This window comes from Phoenix dactylifera, chromosome 3, assembly GCF_051530095.1.
Source record: "Phoenix dactylifera cultivar Ajwa chromosome 3, Ajwa_hap1_PhDact_Kaust_v1.1, whole genome shotgun sequence".
NCBI classification, from domain to species: Eukaryota; Viridiplantae; Streptophyta; class Magnoliopsida; order Arecales; family Arecaceae; genus Phoenix; species Phoenix dactylifera.
The window spans coordinates 28,219,218-28,227,706 of record NC_143192.1 but is presented as its reverse complement, the minus strand read 5'-3'; the positions used below and the strand labels follow the sequence as shown (position 1 = coordinate 28,227,706).

The following is an 8,489-nucleotide window of genomic DNA, read 5'->3' as shown; positions in this document are numbered from 1 at the left end:
TCGACCCAAAGGCAAGACAGAAAAGAAGATAGAAAAGGTTCTCTGGAAACCCTGTTAGGGTCGACCCAAGAAAAAGTTGAGTCGACCCAAGTGAACTTTGAGTCGACCCAAAGAAAGGTTGGGTCGACCCAAGTGAAGGAAGGCTGAATTTCAAGTTTCTGTGGATTCTGAGAGGGTCGACCCAAGGAATGTTTGAGTCGACCCAAGTGAAGTTGGGTCGACCCAAGGACAGGTTGAGCCGACCCAAACACGGGCTGAAGCATAACGGCTAGTTCTGCAGATGTACTTTTTGTCCTTCCAAAAGTGAGTAACGGCTAGTTTTTGAATTCTAACCATTGGAGCTTGTCCAATGGATGTAGGAAGCTATTTAAAGTGGCACTATTCATCAGATAAAACAACCTTTCCAAAGAATATCAAAGAGTACACAAGAAAGAGAAAGTGCCCTAATCTTCTTCATCCAAGTGCTTCATTCAAGAATCAAAGAAAGGGGTTGAGCAGATTCAAAGAGTCATCTAGAGCTCCATCCTCCCTTGAAGAGTGAAGCATCCTTGACAAAGAAGAGAGAAGTCACTACAAGCGATAAATACTTTCTAAACTCTTCTTTGTAGTTTATATTGTTTCATTTGCTCATTTAGGAGTTTAAATCTTCTTCCTTTATTTGTTAAACTACTTGTAAAGGTTGGTTGGTTAGCCCGCAAAACCAACGGAATAGGTTGATTGGTGAACCCGAAAAACCAATTGTAAAGGTTCGTTGGTGAGCCCGTAAAACCAACATAGGTTCGTTGGTGAGCCCGTAAAACCAACATAGGTTTTTGGTGAACCCGAAAAACCAAGGTGTAAAGGTTTTTGGATTGTGAGCTCGGAAAACAATCCAACTGTAATCCGCGGGATTATAGTGAATTCTCAAGGGGTCGCTTGGGGAGTGGACGTAGGTGCTAAGGAGAGCACCGAACCACTATACTTCTTGTTGTTTGTATTGTGATTTGTTTAAGTTTACTAACTCATCATTTAACACAAGTAAGATAGTTAAAATTAAAAGAAACCAATTCACCCCCCCCCCCCTCTTGGCTTGTCACCTTGGGCAACATAAGGCACCTAAGTAATCTAGTCGGGATATTCAACCTCTATCTTTATGTGAAAACCAAATCCTGAACCTTATGGTACGAAAAAGGATACTCATACTTCTTTTATGGATAAGGCTAACAAAAATGCAGTTAACAAATATGAACTCCTGAGGCCATCCTATTATCATTAAGTACACGTGTGGGGATCTAATAATAGGTCTCTGATTAATCATAGTATGCATGTGTTCCTTGCCTTAATAGTTGCACAAGCTTAATATGAAAATACACGTGCATTTGCTCAGAAAAGAGAGTAATGGAATAATGCAAAAACAAGTTTTTTTTTTATCAAAATATTTTCCTCCCCCCAACTTAAACATTGCATTGTCCTCAATGTAAAAAAAAATTCAAAAAAACTATATATGAGAGACAATAGAGAAAATAATAGAGAGAAGAAGAATACCTTGAGCTGTTGATTTCCAGAAAAGAAAACCTACAAAATAAGAAGAAAACTAGAAATAAAAGAAAAAAATTTAATTCTAACTAATATACACATAGCTTGGCCGTCATGCTCAGTCATAAGAAGCTCCTCCAAGGGCAAGGAGTCCTCTTCATCTGCAAAATTCTCAAGAAAAGGTTTTAATCTTTGTCCATTTACCTTAAAAATTGTGCCATCTTGTGGATTTTCAATTTCAACTGCCCCGCGTGGAAAAACAGTTTTTACAATGAAAGGACCTGTCCATCTTGATCGTAACTTTCCAGGAAACAGATGTAAGCGGAAGTCATAACAAAGAACTTTTTGTGCAGGTTCAAAAGATTTTCTTAGAATTAATTTATCATGCCTAATTTTCATTCGTTCTTTATAAAGTCTAGCATTGTCATACGCATCCCGTCGAATTTCATTCAACTCACTTAGTTGTATTTTTCTGGCTAAACCAGCATCTGACAGTTCAAAGTTTAATTTTCTAATGGCCCAATACGATTTATGCTCTATTTCAATAGGTAGATGACATGCTTTTCCATAGACTAGCCGATACGGGGACATACCAAGAATAGTTTTATAAGCAGTACGGTAAGCCCACAATGCGTCAAAAAGTTTTAAAGACCAGTCTTTGCGTGATGGATTCACCGTTTTCTCTAAAATTCGTTTAATCTCCCGATTGGCTAACTCTACTTGGCCACTAGTCTGCGGGTGATAAGGAGTTGCAATTCTATGAGTGATACCGTACTTTCGTAACAGAATTTTGAAAGGTTTATTACAGAAATGTTTTCCCCCATCACTAATTATAACCTTGGGCATCCCAAACCTAGAAAATATGTTTTCTTTAAGAAATTTTAAAACTGGTTTGTGGTCATTTGTTCGACAAGATACAGCTTCCACCCATTTGGACACATACTCAACACCCACCAAAATGTACTCATATCCAAAAGACGGTGGGAATGGGCCCATGAAATCAATGCCCCACATGTCAAAAATTTCAATAGCAGTAATGGGCTGAAGAGGCATCATTTGCCTATGAGTTAGACTTCCAACACGTTGACATGGGTCACATGTCCTACAGAACTCGTGGGCATCTTTAAATAGTGTAGGCCAATAAAAACCACATTGTAACACCTTAGCTGCCGTTTTCTTAGATGCAAAGTGTCCTCCGCAAGCATTGGCATGACAAAAAGAGAGTACACTTTGTATCTCATGATCCGGAATGCATCTTCTAAAGATTTGATCATTGCAATACTTGAACAAATAGGGGGCATCATAATAATAACTTCTTACTTCACGCAAGAAATTATTCTTATCATTCGATCCCCAATGCTCCGGCATCCGGTTCGTGACAAGAAAGTTTACAATATCAGCATACCATGGCATAGTAGAAAGTGTAAATAATTGCTCTTCAGGGAACGAGTCCTTGATGGGCAACTGTGGCACCAAATCATGAACAACTAGCCGTGATAAATGGTCAGCAACCACATTCTCTACTCTTTTTTTATCTTTGATAGTGATGTCAAATTCTTGGAGTAGAAGTATCCATCATATTAAGCGTGGTTTGGCATCTTTCTTATTCAATAAATATTTTAGCGCTGCATAATCTGTAAAGATAACAATAGGAGCACCAAGGATATAAGAGCGAAATTTGTCTAATGCAAATACTACTGCAAGCAATTCCTTCTCGGTGGTGGTATAATTCATTTGAGCATCATTTAAGGTTTTGCTTGCATAGTAGATGACATATGGCTTATTATCCTTGCATTGTCCTAGGACAGCTCCTATCGCATAGTCACTAGTATCGCACATGATCTCAAAAGATAATGACCAATCGGTGGTCACACGATGGGTGCAGTTCTAAGCATAGCCTTCAATTTTTCGAATGCCTCTTGGCATGTTTCAGTCCAATTGAACGGTGTATCAAGGGATAGGAGGTTACATAATGGTCGGGCTATGACACTAAAGTCCTTGATGAACCTCCTATAAAATCCTGCGTGACCCAAAAATGATCTAACATCTCTAACCGTTTTGGGTGCAGGTAGCTTGGCGATTAAGTCAATCTTGGCTCTATCAACTTCCATGCCCTTCGATGAAACAATATGTCCTAGGACAATTCCCTTTGGCACCATAAAGTGGCATTTCTCCCAATTTAGTATTAGATTCCTTTCCATGCATCGAGCTAAGACTGCTTGTAAATGTAATAAATAATCATCAAAAGAATCGCCAAAAATAGAGAAATCATCCATAAACACTTCTAAAAATTTTTCGTTCATTTCTTCAAAAATGCTGAGCATACACCTTTGGAATGTTGCAGGTGCATTACACAACCCGAATGGCATCCGACGGAAAGCAAATGTGCCAAAAGGACAAGTGAAGGTAGTCTTCTCTTGATCCTCAGGTAAAATTTTGATTTGGTAGTACCCGGAATAGCCATCGAGAAAACAATAGAATTTGTGTCCTGCAACTCTTTCCAAAACTTGGTCTAGGAAGGGTAGGGGAAAGTGATCCTTCCTAGTGACCAAATTCAATTTTCGGTAGTCAACACACATGCGCCAACTCGTCGGAACACGAGTTGGGACTAGTTCACCCTGCTCATTTTTGACTACCGTCAGACCCGCTTTCTTGGGCACGACTTGAGTAGGACTCACCCACTTGCTATCGGAAATTGGGTAAATAATACCCACGTCAAGCAACTGGAGGACTTCTGCTTTAACCACATCTCTCATCGTAGGATTCAACCTGCGTTGCATTTGCCTTGTGGTTTTAGCGTTGTCCTCCAAATATATCCGGTGCGTGCAAATTAAAGGGCTAATCCCCTTCAAGTCGGCAATAGACCATCCTAAAGCTTCCTTATGATTCTTTAGAATACCAAGTAATTTTCTTTCTTGGGCATGATCCAGATCAGATGAGATGATTATAGGAAATGTGTCCTCGGGTCCAAGAAAGGCATACTTGAGTTCCTTCGGTAAAGGTTTCAACTCGAGCTTAGGTGTTTGTTCATGGGATGGTACTATCTTTGCTTTTCGAAGTGGCAACTGTTCAAATTCCTCTATTCTTGGTCTCCACCCATTGACCATCATGACATCCGAATTATCTAAAACAGGTAGGACCACATCATCAGCAGTACCTTCAGAACACCAATCTATCAAACCATTGTCGGCCGATTCAGTAAATGTTTCTTTTAACAGATATTCTTCCGCAATGGTTTCAACCCATTCAACTTCTTTACTTTCTTCATGATCACTGGGTTGTTTATCTATACTAAAGACGTTCAGTTCCAAGGTCATATTGCCAAAAGAAAGCTTCATGACACCATTCCTACAATTGATCAATGCATTAGAAGTTGCAAGGAATGGACGTCCTAAGATGACCGGAATCTGAGATGGTGAATTGGAAGCCGGATGTGTGTCCAGTACGATAAAGTCAACAGGAAAATAGAACTTGTCTACTTGGACCAACACATCTTCGATAATCCCTCTAGGAACCTTCACTGACCTATCAGCTAATTGTAAGGTCATAGTTGTTGGCTTCAACTCACCCAAACCGAGTTGCTCATATACCGTATATGGCAACAAGTTCACACTCGCTCCTAAATCTAGCAATGCTCGCTCAATCCTAAAATTGCCAATGATGCACGAGATAGTTGGGATCCTTATATTTAGGAAGAATGTTATGCTGTAAAATTGCACTCACATTTTCAGCCAGAAATGCCTTCTTCTTGACATTTAAACGATGCTTGACAGTGCACAAATCTTTTAAAAATTTTGCATAGGAAGGCACTTGTTTGGTTGCATCAAGAAGAGGTACATTGATTTTTACTTGCTTAAAAAGCTCAAGAATTTCAGAGTTTGGTTCAAGCTTTTGCAAGGGCTTTAATCTTTGTGGAAATGGTGCAGGAAAAGGACATTCAATTTTTTCAGTAGATGTTGGTGCTTCAGTTTCTTCATTATCCTTTTCTTTTGTCTTGGGAGGGTCAGAATCAGGTATGACTTGTGTTTGTTCTAGGACTGGTCGGTCAATAATCTTTCCACTTTGCAAAGTTATTATACTCTTTGCTTGTTCTTTATGCGAAGTTGAAGATGATGCATTGCTACCGCCGTAGACTTGAGGATTAGGTTGTGGTTGAGCTGGTAGCTTACCTTTCTCTTGAGCACTTAAAGCAGTGGTCAGCGTTGTCAGTTGATTTCTTAATTCATCATTGATTTTAGCTTGACCTTGCATGAAAGATTGCAAAGTTTCTTCGAGACTGGATTTTTGAGGGGGTGCATGTGCATAATGAGGGTGCGGAGGTGGAGGAGTTGGGTTATATACTAGTTGAGGTTGGTCATTCCTCCACCTGAAATTTGGATGGTTCTTCCATCCAGGGTTGTAAGTACCCGAAAAAGGATTATTGAAAGATTTTTGATAGGTATTCATAACATTGGCCTGATCGTGCAAGACTTCCTTGAATGCGGGTATTGTGGGGCAATCAGTGATGAGATGGCCAGGCATCTCGCAAATCCTACAACACTCGCTGTTATGTTCTACGGTCTTGACGGGTTCAATCCTTCTAAGTTCAATTTCCTCTACCTTCCTAGTGAGGGCTGCCATTTTAGCCTGAATATCATCCTGAGTTCTAAGGTTGTAAAGGCCCCCGTGTCCAATGCTAGTAGGCTTAGGCAAAGGTTTATTCACTCTATCCCCTGTATCCCATAATTGTGCAGTCTCTGCGAGAGAGTCTAAATAGTCCCATGCCTCATCGGGTTGCTTTTCCAAAAATAGACCATTGCACATAGTCTCTATAAATTGTTTCAACTGTGGAGACAACCCTTCGTAAAAGAAACTAATGGTTCTCCATGTTTCAAACCCATGATGAGGACAAGAGAGAAGCAAATCTTTAAATCTCTCCCAGCATTCATAAAATGTTTCATGGTCTTTTTGTTGGAAGTTACTAATGTGCCTTTTCAAAAAGTTAGTCCTTTGTGCGGGAAAGAATTTTTTCAAGAATTCTCTTTGCATATCATGCCATGTTCCTAGCGATCTAGGTCTCAAGGAGTTCAGCCATGTTTTGGCTTTATCCTTTAAGGAAAAAGGAAACAAGGTCAATTTAAGGACATCTTCCGATACATTTGGCACTCTAAATGTGATGCTAATTTCCTCAAAATCCTTAAGGTGAAGATAAGGGTTCTCGGATTCCATTCCATGATACTTTGGCAGTAATTGAATTACTCCTGGTTTGATTTCAAAGTGTCCTACATTTTTAGGAATAATCATGCATGAAGGTTGACTAGTCCTAGTGGGGTGTAAGTATTGTCGAAGTGTCATAACTGGGGGTCTACCTTCATCACCATGGTGACTTCCTACATCATCAGGAAAATTTGCCATCTCACAAGGTTTGAGATACTGCGAAGGAATTTCAAGGATGTGTCCTAAGGGATGATCTAAAGTTGTACGACTTAATCGACCGGTGTCGTCCCTATTCCAACCTAGCATACAAAATTTAATTAAAATTTTTTTTTATATTTTTTTAAATAAATATAAATATAAGTACCAACTAAAGATACCCGAAAACTACACCCTAAAACAAAAACCTATTCACAATCACACATGCAACTAAACATTACACCTCAATTTCTAATGTTTTTCTTAAATTTCTAGACAGCTCTTAACTGGTTTGAAGAGGGCACCTAAGCCTCCAATCCGGCGTAATGAACCGAGTTGACCAGGTAAGTGGAGGGGTCACGATGCGTTCGCAAAGGTCCCACTTAAAATCCACTTGCCTCGAACAGATGAACTGTCTCCCTTATAGGGACAAAGCTTGCCTAGACATCAATTAAGCCACAGAGCGAAATTGGTGCAACTTTCGGTGGTCTTCGTCCTATTGAGCTCGAATGTCCTTAGGGGCCAACGTCTAGTTGATTTTAATTAAGCTTAGGATATTTATGCAATGGGGTGATTTTTGGGCTAAAGACGAGTGATGAAATCCCGACCTTATCTTTTTAAATGGGTTCAGCCCTTAGAATAGTTTATGCTGATGCCTTATACTATATGCAACAATAAATAGATTTTTTTTTAATGTTTTATGACATGACATTAAATTTCATTGAATAGGTGATCAAGCAAATTATTTATTTATTTATTTATTTTAAATTTTATGAGTTGAAGTTTGAAATTTGAATTCATAAATTTGAAATTTGAAATTTTAGGTTTTTCCTCTTTTTTTTTCTTAAATTTTCAATTAGCAACAAGGGTTAATAAGATATGATAACAATGAAATTCTGATTCTAAAACAATTAAATGCAGAAAATTTAAAACAGAAAGCAGCAAGGTTTCGTATTAATCTAATAGTCGTAGAAGTCTCAGAATGTAAATCAGACCGTTCAGATGAAAGAAAAACAGGTCCTGCACCTGACGACCAAATTTGAGTTCAATCAGACGGTTAATTACTTTGATATCAGAGTTTGATGCAGACTGTGCAGGAAATAAAAAAACAGCAGTAAAGATTTTTTTTTTTTTCGAAAGAAAAAGACTAACTACTAAAGTACTAATTAAATCTAAAATTATACTAATAACTAAGCCGTTCCCCGGCAACGGCGCCAAAAACTTGATGCAAAAATAAAATTGTTCTTCCAAGTGCAGGAGAATCGCACAAGTAGTAAATTCTCGGAAGTCCGAGGTCGAATCCTCAGGGAACGAAATGTATATGAGATTATTTAATATAATTTTAGATTAATTAATTCAATAAATTTGTGGACTAAAATTATGTTTTGATTTTCAGAAATTAAAATCAGAGAATAATATAGCAATAAACAAAGTTCAATAAAATAAAGATGGTAGGGATCTGGAATCCCCCTTGATGATATTGCACCCAAGAAATAAACTCTGTGATTCTTGATTAAAAATGAATGGTAGGATAGATCTAATCATGGTATATGTTTCATGAACATATGAACTCAATTTCTAAG

General features: G+C 38.4%; 1 pseudogene; it reads left to right on the top strand.

The window, feature by feature from the left end:
- Nucleotides 1-6,388: 6,388 nt before the first annotated feature.
- Nucleotides 6,389-6,486, top strand: LOC120108196 (small nucleolar RNA R71; annotated as a pseudogene).
- The last annotated feature ends 2,003 nt before the right edge of the window (nucleotides 6,487-8,489 follow it).